The following is a 15,299-nucleotide window of genomic DNA, read 5'->3' as shown; positions in this document are numbered from 1 at the left end:
TTAGGAATCCAGTATCTTTTCCAATTATATTATGGTACTTATCAATTATTGTCTATTCCCTCCCAGGAAAGTTAATTCTTATCTCCTAAGATATCTCTCAGGAAAGTCAATATAATAAGCAAATCCCCAACGATTTGTTCTAGAAAAATTCACATTCAAATCTACACCTTAAAAGAATTACCTTTCTTCTGAGAACTGGCAAATCTGTACTAATTTCTTTATATATATTACAAAGTTGAACTGACAACTTTCTAATACAAAACAAACAAATCTGCCCCACTTAATAAATATTTGCTGCAACAAAAAGGCAAAGAACTTCACGGAGTATTTCCATAAGATTGAGTTTACTTTTCCTCCTATCCATAAACTCAAGTTTACTCTTATACTGCTGGCATGGAGGAGAGAAAGAAATACACGTGTTTCATTAATATTTCTCTGCTTTAAATAATCCATTTGCAAGCTGAAATGTGAATCTCTGAGAATACTGGTATCACTGTGGGGGAGAATGTGTGTGTGCGTGCTCACACACATGCCTGGGTGCATGAGGTTTTCATGTCTTTATCCTCCTCAGGTTTATTGGAACCGGAAGGAAGAGGAAGGAGGCTTTTGAAAAAGGAGCAGCACTGAGGAAATTGGGTGTGAACTTGTACTAACAATGAAGGCTGTAGGCTTTTTGTGACTTAAGATGAAAAGATTAATTTCATTCAGAGCCCAACACACACCTCCAGGAGTGCTTATCACAGCTCTTGAGAGAGGAAGCGGCCATTTTTTTGTGGTTGCAAAACAAACAAACAGTGCTTGTTTTTGTAGCCCTGACCTAAGATCTATCCACTGTATCTCTCTGTGTTTGCAAACCTCCTCCTTGAGTCCAGTAGCAGGTGTGAGGGAACTGAAAACAAAATATTTAAGCTGAGCAGTCCCTTTCCCATTTAGGAGTTCTGTTATCACTTGAGTTCTTGGAAAGGTGTAGCTGAGGTCAACAGCATGATTATACAAAGAGGCTGCTGCCAACTGGCAGATATTTTCCAAGGTCGTGGAGAGTCTACTAAATAAATTTAGTCTACTAAATTTATTTCTAGTCTTTTATTTGAAGTTTAATATTCACATTTGTTTATATAAGTTGAATTCTGTCAAATAAAAGTTTCCATCTGGAGAAAGATCAAAATTAGAAGTGCAAGTGTGACTAGAATATTTGAAGTTGAGGAGAAAGGTAACCCTCCATGAGAAGTCTAGAGGTGTTAGCCTGCCAAAACACACCTGTGTAAGGGGAGAGATGTTGCAATCAGGAGCCAAGCCATTTTCAAAACTCCATGACTTGCTGGAAACAACATCTTCCTTAAGCTGTAGTCCTGTCCCCTCTCTTTGAATAAATCATCCCCAGCAAGTTGAGCTGCCAACTAAGTTTATACATGACACAATCCATATGCACAAGCTGGGCCTCTAGGTACATAATTAGGTGCATTCTACAGGTCCACAAATTTCCTGAGTCTGCTTCATTTTAATGTGGTCATTTTATGAGGAAGTTCCTCACCAGGCATTTAGAGAATTGAATTATTTGGTTTGTGGCCTTGGGTAGAGCTACAGATGACACGTGTTTGCCCCTGGGGGAATGATGAGAAGAAAGAAAGGGGGAAATGCCTATGAAATGTACATTTAGATTACAAATAAACTTATTTTTCAAATTACAATTCATTTGGACATAGTCTGGTAAATACTGACATAATCCCCCTTTACAGGGATGGATCACACCAACACCAGCTTTCTAAAGATGAGGAGAAACTTCCCCTCTGTTCTCTCGAGACCTGACCCCAACATGGAACACACATATCACACACTGATATAGACCACAAATATAAACATGCACATACATACCACCCACATACACAAACAGACACACACTATTTCCTATGCACATTTGACACCATTTTGACTAATGGTTGTTTCCTCCTATGAAAAACTAGCTTCAATATTTACTAAAATTATTAGGTAATTTACTAAATTATTATGACTATTTCCCCATATAAGGATAATGATCATAAACCCACATTGTGATATAATAATTAAATAGAGTAAAATGTACAAAGTATGTGATAAAAAGCTTGGTATATGACAAGGACTCAGTAAATGCTGGAAATTGTTAATATATTATCTGAACCCTGCGATTACTTCTGAAATAGAGCTGTTACAGCAACTGTGACTTTGGAGGAACTATACACTGAACAGGAGAGAAAATTTAGCATGGGCTTTACTTTTGTATTATATCCTCACTTCAGAAATTATCCTTATCTTACAGTTTACATGATAATCTGGCTTTATTTCTGTCGCCAGTTGGAAAAGTCATTGGTGAGGTATATGGTGAGTTGTCTTCTGGCAAATACATAAGAAATGATTAAATATATAAATGTATCTATATAAATCATATTATTATAAGACAAAATGTACTGGCATGAGCATGCATGACTCTGTACAGATGTTCAATGACCTTACAAATGTAAATGTCAATATACTATTGTACATGCTAAACCTATGCCAGAAAAAAAGAAAAAAAAAAAGAGAGAGAGAGAGCAACGAAGCACAAAGAGGTATTTAAGCAGCCATAGTAAAAGTAATAATTTGCCAAACACAGAAATGTATTTTTAGAGTTGTTTTTATTTGCAGTCATGCTCCTTTATAATATTGTCAAACACTGAGTTGGTACTGAATAGATTAACTGGCTCAAAGTACTCTCAGCTTTGTAATTTTCACTTCTAAGACTTTGGCGTTTCAACCTACGATTTTCTCCAGGCTGGTTCTACTAGGTTGCATGTCAGAGTCAGCGAAAATGATTATCTACACTGCAGGCTACTTAATAAAGAGCCAGTGAAACAGTGTTTAGATCCTTTCAAGCTTGTCCATTAGTGTGTAAGAGAGCCTGCGATTAGCAAAATGCACCTTATTATATCGAGTCTATTCCTCACAAGTCAAAAAAATCTCTATCCAGTATTTTCCATGGAGTATAATGACTGTAATTTGAGGGAAAAAAGAAATGATCTTTTCTAAGACTCAAGCAGCATTTTCCTTGTTTTTTGGTTTCAGATAATGGAGGGAACACACATGTGAATAAAATTCCCACTGGTTTGATTTAATACATGGGTCTCTGCAGTACAGACTCTAGTACCATCTGCAATTTGCTCCCCTGAGACGTTCAATAAATCACCCTACCATCACTAGACTCTGATAAGTGTGGCCAAGGAGTTCCTTGCTTACAATCTCTTTCTCCTACTCTTTTCCAAACTAGCATTCACACTGCCAACAGATGGGTCTTTTAAAGACAGAAATGGCAGCATCACTTCTATTAAGATTGCTGCCTGATTCCTCATTATCTACTTGATAAAGTCCAACTCCTGGCCTGAGCCCTCTGGAACCACTATGGTCCACTGATAGAGCCTCACCTGATCTCTTTGCTTGAATTGTTTCTAGTTTATCAACTTATCTCCAAATAATTATTCAACATGGACTTCCCTAGTGGCTCAGATGGTAAAGAATCTGCCTGCAACACAAGAGACCCAGGTTCGATCCCTGGGTCAGGAAGATCCCTTGTAGAAGGGACTGGCTACCCACTCCAGTATTCTTGCCTGGAGAATTCTATGGACAGAGGAGCCTGGTGGCTATGGGCTACAGTCCATGGGGTTGCAAATAGCCTAAAACTTGTTCAGACATGTCCTCCTCAAAAGGCCTTTCCTGACTCTATCATTCTTCATCTCTCTCCTCTCTAGGCTGCCTCTCTGCCTCATATGTACTGGCATTTTTTCACAGGTTGAAAATTTATGTTATACTAATTCATATTATTGGTATGCATGCTAAGTTGCTTCAGTGATGCCTGACTCTTTGCAATTCTATGGGCCATAGCCCACCAGGCTCCTCTGTCCATGGAATTCTCCAGGCAAGATATTGGAGTGGGTTGTCATTCCCTTCTCCAGGGGATCTTCCTGACCCAGGGATTGAATCCATGTCTCTTAGTCTCCTCCATTGGCATGTGGACTCTTTACTATTAGCACCACCTGGAAAGCCTTGTTATCGGTATAGTAAACTTTTGTCTATTGTATTAGAAAGCTCTGAGGCCAGTTTTCTTCATGTTCACATTATTAGCACTCAGAGTAGTGCCTAGCACATAATAAGAGTTCAATAAAGACTTATTAAGTTAACTGAGAGAATGATACAATCACACACTGTTTTGAGTCTTTCAGATAAGTGTTATAAAGGAAAATTTTTATTTACACCAGGTCACAAGTGCTTTGAAAGAGTGAATGTGGTAGGATTTAATTGGAAAATACCTCTTGATTTATTCTTAGAGTCTTTAAAAATGATAAATACATCAAATATAATATAGTTTTAAAGAAAAACAGGTGATATTCTCAATCTTTGTTGCTCGCTACCAAGAGTTTTACATGATCAGTTTATTTTCTTATAAAAGAATCTATAATCGCTAAAGGACAAACTTAGATTTTGGAAAAAATCATTGGTTGCAGGTTTTTAAACAATTGGAGATATATTTAGCAATGTAGAGAGAGAAAAAGTCCAGCTGTTGAAGGGAGCTTCTGGGACACTGAGCTTTCCTCCACTGTCCCCCCATCCCAATCTTCTGTACGACTGGAGAGTGAAAGGGAGTGTCCACTCTATTCCTCTGAGGCACACACAAGGCAACAGGACAGGGAAGATCTTCAGAATATTTGTGTCCAGAGGAAACAGTAACTACTTTGGACACTGACGAAGCAGGAATTGGGCAAGGAACTTCCCACCACCCCTCTAAATAACAGCAACACAAACAATGCTTAGTCTGTGAAGTCATCCTTCTCTGGAGATAGGGATCATTTAATAGCACTGAACATCTTAAAAACATGCACACACACACACACACACACACACAGCAAAACAAATCTTGGAAGGCAAAAATTCAGTTATTTTCAAGTTTAGCACACATGAGGGCTAGTTGGAAGAATCCCAGTTTGTACAATTTATTATTATACTGTGTATTTGGTCTTCTAATTTGTAGATATGTGTGAGATACTTTTTATATCACTTAGAAAAATGATCAAATCAATGCTTTTCAAGATGTCTTTATTAGTCTATACAGTGGTCTATACAACACCACTCCTAGAGAATTTACTGTTCAAGGTTCTCAAATGAAAAGGGCTTTGGAAAGAAGTTGTTGCTATGATATTAAATATGAGGAGAAAGACTAGAGAGCTTAACTGCATATTTTATATATACTTATAAAATTTTTTTAAAGTATTATTGTACTTCAGACAATAAGACATATTCCCAGGTAAGAATGAACAGAAGTACTAGGTTGAATGAATTATTCAAGCAGAGATCTCTTGAGAAAGAAAAAGAATCAAATATAAACATATTTATATTTTCTAAGCAGTGATTCTCATAGTCCATATGAATAATTTATTATTTTACATTCATTTTTCAACACCACATTATGAATTATTTTGACTATTAGTCTGCAGAACAAAAACACACAGTTCATCTATTCTCATCAAAGATGACCCTGGAGCAACTTTTCCATTTAAACGCTACTATTCTGTTCATTCTTGGCTCATGCTTTTCAAATTACTAGATTTCCCTGGAGTATATTTTCCTTTCCTTGAAGCTTGATTTTATTGTTGAGAAAACATGGACTCATAATGACCTTCACAGTTTAAAATACCTTTCACTTGACCTGTATATCCTTGCTTAGTTACCTTTGAAACACTGGTTAAATCCCATGCTTTCCCATTCTGATTTAACCATTTGCTTTGATCTTGCATCCATGTGTACATTTACAGACAGAAAAGCACGAAGTATATTTATATACATTCTAGGACATGAAATGTGTACATGTTAAAACATGCTAGTTTCTAGTGAAGTAAAATAATGCTACTAATAGTACCAGGTTGGGAGTCAGTAACCCTAGGTTGATTCTTGACCTGCCACATGGTTGAGTGAGCCATAATACACATGCCTCTATTCTCCACTGTCCTAAGTTTGAAATATTAAGCTATGTGAGTTTTAAGAGGCCTTCCAGCTCTTTCATTCTAAAATGCAGACTTAGTGAGCCCTGTATATTTGAACAAAATATAACTAAACATGCTGCAGAACTCTGAGGACTACTTTTAAAGATTCCAGTGAATATTAGAAACAAAGGCCTGCAGATTGACCCTGCTTGCATCTCAATAGCATAAAGCAAAGAACAATTGCAATTACAGCTTCTTGATCACTTAGCTGGTTGTTACTCTTTTGTTTGGCTATCCTTAAAATTGATAGTAAAACAACTCATTTATTACAACAACAAAAATCACTTGGAAGTAATGTTCTTCTTTAGCTGACTGCTTTGTTTTGGTTTTATTTTTATGAGGAGATTGAGCAGGATATAAAATTGGATATGGATTGGGAATAATATGAGGTAAAGATATTTAAGAATAATAGCCATGGCATTGTGAATCCAGAGCAAAATGAGTTGAATAAATTTGGAAGAAATTATATGAGTCCTCATGTGAACTGCATTCCACATTGAGTGATCATGTGAGACTACAATAGCAATAAAATACAAGAGATGATTACATCTACTCTCTCCAATTTAGTTAGAAGAAGATATATAAACTTTATAACATATTCACTCCATGGATAGCCTGAGATACTGACATAGTAAAAACATTATGCATACACAGCATTAGATTTTGCCATAAACAAGAGAAAGAAACCAAGAACATTATTTTATATCTCTCACTGCCACAAAAAACACAGAAATTGCAAAAAGCTATCCTATGGGATGCTTGTTAATAGACACTTAGTTTTATGCTTCCAAAGAGAATTCCTTTTCTTCAGAGGAGTCAGTTTGAAATTATACAACTTTAGCATTAAAAACAAACAAAAAATCCTCTACCAAATCCACTTTATTCTTGGCCATATTTTGAAAATGGTTAAACTAGCCGCCACGATTTTAATATCTTTTAATCTTAAAATGTATTTCTGAAAGCACTGAGGAACACCCTTCTGGGAGGGATATGATGATTTTCTTCCATCAGCCTTACCTAACCAGGGACCATTCTTCCCCTGAACACATCAAAAATAGCTTACAGCTGAAAGAAAGGAATTGGGCATGGCAGCCATGGCTAAAGGAAAGAAAGAAATAGTAAATATTCGAGTATGAAATGACCTTGAGAAAAGGCTAAATTCTTGAGGTCTGAGTGGTATTTAAAAATAAAGCTTTGAAAATAATAAATAAAAAATTAAAGTTTTGTTTGTATTGAGTGCCCTTGGGCTTTAAAAAATGCAGTTTATTTGTATCATATGTGCATCTGTCCTACAAGTATGTTAAAATTTATTCCAGCAGTAATAAACAGGCTTTGAGAGGAACTGTGTATTTTAAATAAAAAAATTATTGTTAATACCTATAATATCATCATTTCTTTGAGAGTCAACTATTTTACTAGAATACTGTTCAAAATTAACATATTTTCTAAATAGGACATTAATAGTGCAAGGAAAATTTATTGCTATTTGTCCTCAATGGTATCTTCGAACTCTCAGAAGCTCAGAAAAATCTCCTATTCCATATTTAAGATTATCTCAAACATCAGAAAGTTCTAAATGGTAATCAAAGACCTATGAAACACTTTCCCCTGGAAGATAGGGCTTCCCTTGTAGCTCAGTCAGTAAAGAATCTGCCTGCAGTGCAGGAGACCCGGGTTTGATCCCTGAGTTGGGAAGATCCCCTGGAGAAGGAAATGGCAACCCACTCCAGTATCCTTGCCTGGAAAATCTCATGGACAGAGGAACCTGGTGGATTGCAGTCCATGGGGTCGCAATGAGTTGGGATAACATTGAGTTCCAGGATGACATTAGTTTAAATAAGAGAACTGTAATGTTTATTTTCATTATTTGGTATTTTCTTAAATACATTAAAAGTAAGCGTTCTAAGCAGATTTCTTGGATTCAAATCTCAGTACAACTCAAGTGAAAGTTGCTCAGTTGTGTCCCACTCTTTGTGACACCATGGACTATATCCCACCAGGCTCCTCTGTCCATGGGATTTCTCAGGCAAGAAAACTGGAGTGGGTTGCCATTTCTTTCTCCAGAGGACCTTCCCAACCAGGGATCCAAACCAGGTCTTCCATATTGCAGGCTTCTTTACAGTCTGAGCCACCAGAGAGGTCCACAGGGGGGAAGACTGCAATACAAATGGCCTTCGGGCAACTGTTTAATTCCTATAGACCTTAGTGACCTCATCTGTTAAAGCAGTCAAATATTAATAATACCTCCTTTATGCAGTTCCTTGTGAACATTAAATGAGATTTTGCATGCAAACAGACTGATACACTGTGAAGCATATACCAAATACCTGATCACAAATAAATTATAAATGTATAAATTACAAGTCCAGATAACCATGTTTTTTTTTCCTTAAGGATTCCTTAATAATGCAGTGCAAAGCTAGGTCCTATTCAGGGCAAGCTGTGATGTATGCATGCTAAATTGCTTCAGTCATGTCCAACTCTGCAACTCTATAGTTTATAGCCCACAAATACTGGAGTGGTTTGCCATGCCCTCCTCCATGCAATCTTCCTGACCCACGGATCAGAACCCACATCTCCTGCAGCTCCTGCATTGCAGGTGGATTCTTTACCGCTGAGCCACCAGAGGAAGCCCTACTTTAGATAAGCTCTTGCAATTATTCTCTCTCCCAGGATGATCCTGGGGCTCACCATTACTAATGCTTTGGACAGAATGTGTGTTCATCACAAATATTCATGAGAAAGCTTACTTCCATAGGATACTTCTATGGTTTTTACAGTGGTCAAGTAAGGATGTGAGAGTTGGACCTTAAAGAAAGCTGAGTGCCGAAGAATTGATGCTTTTGAACTGTGGTGTTGGAGAAGACTCTTGAAAGTTCCTTAGACTGTAAGGAGATCCAACCAGTCCATTCTGAAGGAGATCAGCCCTGGGATTTCTTTGGAGGGAATGATGCTAAAGCTGAAAATCCAATACTTTGGCCACCTCATGCAAAGAGTTGACTCATTGGAAAAGACCCTGATGCTGGGAGAGATTGGGGGCAGGAGGAGAAAGGAACGACCGAGGATGAGATGGCTGGATGGCATCACCGACTCGATGCACATGAGTCTGAGTGAACTCCAGGAGTTGGTGATGGACAGGGAGACCTGGCATGCTGCAATTCATGGGGTCACAAAAAGTCGGACGCGACTGAGTGACTGAACTGAACTGATGGATACTTTGAAAGAATGATATTTTAATTGAGAATAATTTAGATTCTCCTTCATGTTCAAAAAAAGAGACTAAAAGCAAGATTATCAAAGTATAAAGAAAAAAGAGTGGAAAATGAAAATTAAGCTATTTCTATGAATTTATAATAATTTTTAAATTTCATTAGTTCCTAATTTTGCAATCCAATCAGTATTCCATTTGATAATATTACATTTTTAATTCAGTATAAGTCATTCACATTTTAAAAATTCATCTCACAATTCCAGAATTTTTATGAGACTGACCCATAATGTATAAATTCTAAAAATTACATATGGAACATTACACTAGTCTGTAATTTTTGCCTTTTCTGAAAGTAATATTAATAATTTGAGTTCTTTTCTACTCTATTTTAAAATATAAAGCACGCCAATGATTGCAAACTATTTGAAATTTATATATAGCTTTTAAAACTTAATTTTGAGTAATAATGTCCTCTTCAGTCTGTATACCAAATTATTATGAATTCAAAGAATCCCTATATTTAGTTCTGCCTTATAATATTAGAAATATTGCTAGTCTTCACTTTTTTCTAATATATCTGTTAACTCAATTAAAACCTTTTGAAACTATATAGATTTTTCCCAATTGCATGATATTATTCAGTTCAGTTCAGTTCAGTTCAGTCGCTCAGTCATGTCCGACTCTTTGCGTTAGACTGTTTTAAATTTCTATCTCCAAAAACTGCAATTTACCCACAGGAAATATTAATACAATTTTTTAATTACTGATTTTTAATAGATTATTAAATTATCCATTCCATACACCCCATCAATTGATTTAAGAAGATACACATTTTAAAAATGTTCAATGTTAATAGTTTTCATTAACCCAAGGGCAGAGAGAGATAAAATAAAAATGAAAGGAAGTAAATCAAAGAAATTATGTAGAAGGAAATAGCAGAATTTAATAAGCAGGTAAAACATAGATCTTAGAGGGGAAAAACACGAAAAGTTGGTTCTTTGAAGCAATTAACAAAATTAATAAATCCCAGTTGCAACTGAAGAAAAAGAGAGAGAGAAAAAACAAGGAGCTAATATCAGAAGAAAAAAAAAGAGCTAATATCATGAATACAAAGAGGGGAATCACTATAGATTCTAGAGTCACCAAGCAGTCAAAGAGTATATTATAAACAACTTTAGCACAATAAATTTACAAAATAGATGAAACAGACACATTCCCAGGAAAACACAAATGATCAGTATCAATATGAGAAGGAATACATGTCTAAGTATTGTGCTATATATATCAATTAAAGAAACTGAATCTATAATTAATAGCCTTCCAATAAAGAAATATCCAGATTCTGATGCTATTATATTTCTACCAAATACTTAAGATATAAACAATCTCACATAAATTTTTCTAGAGATCAAAAATAGAGAAAATATTTAACTGGTTTCTTTTAGAGACCAGCAAAACTTGATACTAGAGTCTAACAAAGACATTTTAAGAAAGGAAAATTACAGATGAACACATAAATCACTTTCATGAATCATATATGTGGAAATCATAAACAAAACATTAGCAAGTCTAGCAATGTGTAGAAATAATATGTCACAACCAAAATGGAATTATTTCAAGAATGAAACATTAGTTTGACATTTGAAAATCAATTCATTTAATCTACTACATTTAAAGAATAAGACAGAAAAGCCATGTAATAATTTTAAATTCAGAAAAGCTAGTGATAAAATTCCATACCAAATAATTACTTTTTAAATGCACCATAAATGAAAAATAAAAAACTTCCCTAACCTGATAAATATATTTAAAAGAAATAAACCTAAATACCAAACCTACAACTAAACAATGACTTGGTTTTCTCTTGAGCTGGAATGAGATGCAAAAGCCTGCTACTCCTACTCCATAGTTTTCCTCACCAGGAAATTAGTCAAGAAGAAATAAAAGATGTATCAGGATTACTAAGAGAGCAAAAATTATTTTTATTAGCAGACAAGATGATTGCATAGGAAGTAATCATAAAGGAATACACATAAAGGAATTCAAATTATACTACTATATAATTGCGAACAATTTGAAAAAAATCTTCTTAAGTAACACCATTTTCTAAAGCAAATTAAAAAGCACCTAATATCCAGGAATAAATTTAGCAAAATATATGCAAGTCCTCTACAGAGAAAGCTCTAAAATATTACTGCGATTATGTAAAATGGGAGATGGATGGGTGCTGTGTTGAGGGCCTGCAAAATTCAATTAAAATCATAAGAAAACAATTATAAATAATTTTTAATATTTTATGACACAAATTAATGTGAATAACAGTCCCAAACAGAAAAAGAATAAAAGAAAGGAAACAAAGATTAGGCAAGGAGGATGAAGTAATATAAAATTATATATATATATACACACACACACAAATATATTTTAGAGATAAGAAAACATTGCTACCATCAAACAAGGTGAATAAAAAAGGAACATAAAACAGCTTACCAGAGCAGAGAGGCAGGAGCAGGAAACAGCTGCAAAAGCTGTAACTCGTGCTGCTGGGACTAAGACAAGCTAAACTGGAATACCTAATTGCTAGAGTATATACAACTCTGAGAGTTCAAAACTCCAGGGGACCCAGTCAGGGAGACTTCCACAGTTTTTAAGTTTCACCTCCAGGAGCTCAACCACATGATAACAATAAATAAAGGAGAAAGATCTCCTAGAGCTTCCAGCAGGGAGAGACGCAAAGAAACCATTTGGAAACTTGAAACAGCACTCTGTTCTTAACAAAGCCTGCCCTCAGGAGAAACTAATTCAGTTCAGTTCAATTCAGTTCAGTCACTCAGTCGCGTCTGACTGTTTGTGACCTCATAGACTGCAGTATGCGAGGCCTCCCTGTCCATCACCAACTCCCGGAGTTTACCCAAACTCATGTCCATTGAGTTGGTGATGCCATCCAACTATCTCATCCTCTGTCATCCCCTTCTCCTCCTGCCTTCAATCATTCCCAGAATCAGGGTCTTTTCAAATGAGTTAGTTCTTTGCATCAGGTGGCCAAAGTATTAGAGTTTCAGCTTCAACATCAGAACTTTCAATGAATATTCAGGATTGATTTCCTTTAGGATGGACTGTTTGGATCTCCTTGCAGTCCAAGGGACTCTCAAGAGTCTTCTCCAACACCACAGTTCAAAAGCATCAATTCTTCGGTGCTCAGCTTTCTTTATAGTCCAACTCTCACATCGATACATGACCGCTGGTAAAACCATAGCTTTGACTAGACGGACCTTTGTTGGCAAAGTAATGTCTCTGCTTTTTAATATGCTGTCTAGGTTGGTCATAACTTTTATTTCAAGGAGTAAGCAGGAGAAGCTAATTAACCAGATCCAAATCTGCTAGCATACAATCAAAGCCTAATTGACCATGAGAAAAGGGAATACCTAACTCTGGTCAGTGTGAGCCAACCTGTCCTACCTAAGGAGGGAGAAAGAAAACAATAAACTCTTAAAATTTACAGTCAAGAGGCATAAACTTATTAAAAAGAAACACATAAAAAGATTGAAGGTAGGTGCCCTTGGATACTGAAAGGCTGATAGAAGAAATAAAACACCCAGTTGAATGATTCCAGATGATAAATACATGGAAACCTTCCAGAAGATACATAACAACAACAACAAAAAACACATCACTGGAAAAGACATAATATTAGCTTATTAATCCATTAAGGGTACATCCAAATAAAAGTTTCATAAAGGGAGAATAAAAGAAGGAAGGAAATTACCAAAGAAGAAATTCAAGATTTCCCAGAACTGAACAGCAGGTATTTTAAGACTGAAAGAGCCTACCAAGGTCCCAGCACCAATTAAGCACAGAAACCTCATGATAAATACTCATATCTCATGTATTTACATTTTCAATTCAGTAAGCCCTCATCAGTTCACCATCTTTTAACCACAAAGTATCAACAAGGATTTTCTATAAATACATTAAACATTTCTATACATTTTCTATAAATACATTTTTTCCATTGCTAAGGGAAAAACAACAACGTGTGCTTCTGCGTGGAGGTTTAGCCCAATTTGGAGCTAGCACTAAACCAACTGAATGTTGACTTAGAACAGTCTTAGTTAAGGTGACTCATAACAGAAAACATTATAAAACATACAAAGTAAAAGTATTAGTCGCTCAGTTGTATCTGACTCTTTGCAACCCCAAGGAGTTGGACTGCAGCCTGCCAGCTTCCTCTGTCCACGGAATTCTCCAGGAAAGAATACTGGAATGGGTAGCCATTCCCTCCATCAGGGGGTCTTCCTGACTCAGGGATCAAACCCAGATCTTCTGCATTGCAGGCATATTGTTTACCATCTGAGCCACCAGGTAAGCCCTTATACAACATAAACAGAATACAAATAAATATATATTTATTTAAAGGAAACAAAAGTTCATAATATAATATTTATCCTTACTCTGTGTAATACATTCTAGTCTATTCTATCCTGTTTTTCTTAAAGAGAGAAACATTATTGAGATCCCCTAAATTTATTTCACTAAGTTCTAGGATCATTCGTTTAAGAAATATTGCCCTTTTAGACTTAATGCATAATGAAGTTTGCTTCAAAGTTCCCTTTTACTATTTTTTAATAGTAGTGAAATTATGGCAATAGTAGAGATTATTACTTCATAAAGGATTTTAAGAGTATTGAAAAGGTTTAAGAAGGAGTATCCTTGGAAGTCGGGAACATAAATTTATTCTGTTTTCAGCTATATGATTTGTTTAGCTGAGATCACGTACAGTATTTCCAGTTTACCACTTTCTCGACTCTAGTGGTAGTCCTTAAGAACACTATCGATGTTTACAGTAATGTTGAGGAATTGATCTACTGTTAAAGTGGTCATTAGGTCCACTACCTACTTTAGCAGGTGCAGCCTACAGGATACTACTCAGCGTACAGATTCACAAGAAGCAAACACTCTCAGCTTTTCTTTATGAAACCTAATGACTTTTACTAAATGTACCTGTCAGCAATTAACATCTTAAATTTGCAGGTTCATCGATTACTTAGTAAAGAAATGGGATGAAGGATGAAGTAGCAGATTCTCTAATATTTATCCGAATTTCCCATAAAACCGTATTTTTATATCTTCCTCTTTCTCAATTATTAAGAATATTACTTTTGTGAGCCTGCCTTTCTTCGCGCTTCTGAAAAACTCCATAATCACAGTAGCCTTTGACTGACTTTTATGCATCCTTGTGAGAATTTTTTTTCCTGGATATTACTATGGCAACACTGTGATTTCATTTTATCAAAGTGAAATTCTAGAATTACCTGCAATAGAACCAGTGATCTTCAAGGCTAATGAAAGAAAACAAAGAACAATGGGAAGTGAGTGACAAGAATGTAAAAGGACAAGATAGTGATAATAATCTGAAGACACAACCCAACTGCAACACATGGAAGGATGAAAGTTAAATTAACTTCCTGGAATTCCCAGAGTCCTTGTCTACCTTTCCCTCTCCTTCAGTTTTTCATTTGTGTACTGGTCATTTTGTATACCTGCTTTCACATTTCTATTTTCTCTGTTTGTCTCTGTCTATAAATTCTTCTTCCCTGCTCTTTCAGATTAAAAACAAAAGACATTTCCTATTTGTATTTCTTGAAGGAGAAAAAGGTAATTTTAGTTACTTTTAGTATTTTCTCTCAGTTTACCATTTCATGGGACAGTTGTCTCAGGTAAAAGTTAAGTCACTATTGACACCACTGCTGTCAAATACAGAGTTATTAAGCCACTGTTATTTAATTTAATTTAATTTAATTTAAATTTAAGCTAATCAAACTGGAAATAAAATTGAGTGTCCCAGTTGCTCTAGCTATATTTCATGTGCTCAAAAGTCACCTGTAGCCAGTGGCTCTTTGCTTGACAGCACAGATAGAGAACAATTCCATTACTGCAAAAAGTTCTGTTGGTCAGCCCTCCTTCCCACTAATCTTACAGCTTGCCAAGAGGAACAGGGAATTCAAAGGGCCATCATTAAACATGAATTAAAGGCTAGAGATCCTTTG

Source organism: Capra hircus, chromosome 9 (genome assembly GCF_001704415.2).
Source record: "Capra hircus breed San Clemente chromosome 9, ASM170441v1, whole genome shotgun sequence".
Lineage (NCBI taxonomy): Eukaryota > Metazoa > Chordata > Mammalia > Artiodactyla > Bovidae > Capra > Capra hircus.
The sequence above is the reverse complement of the archived record's forward strand: the minus strand, read 5'-3'. Positions refer to the sequence as shown.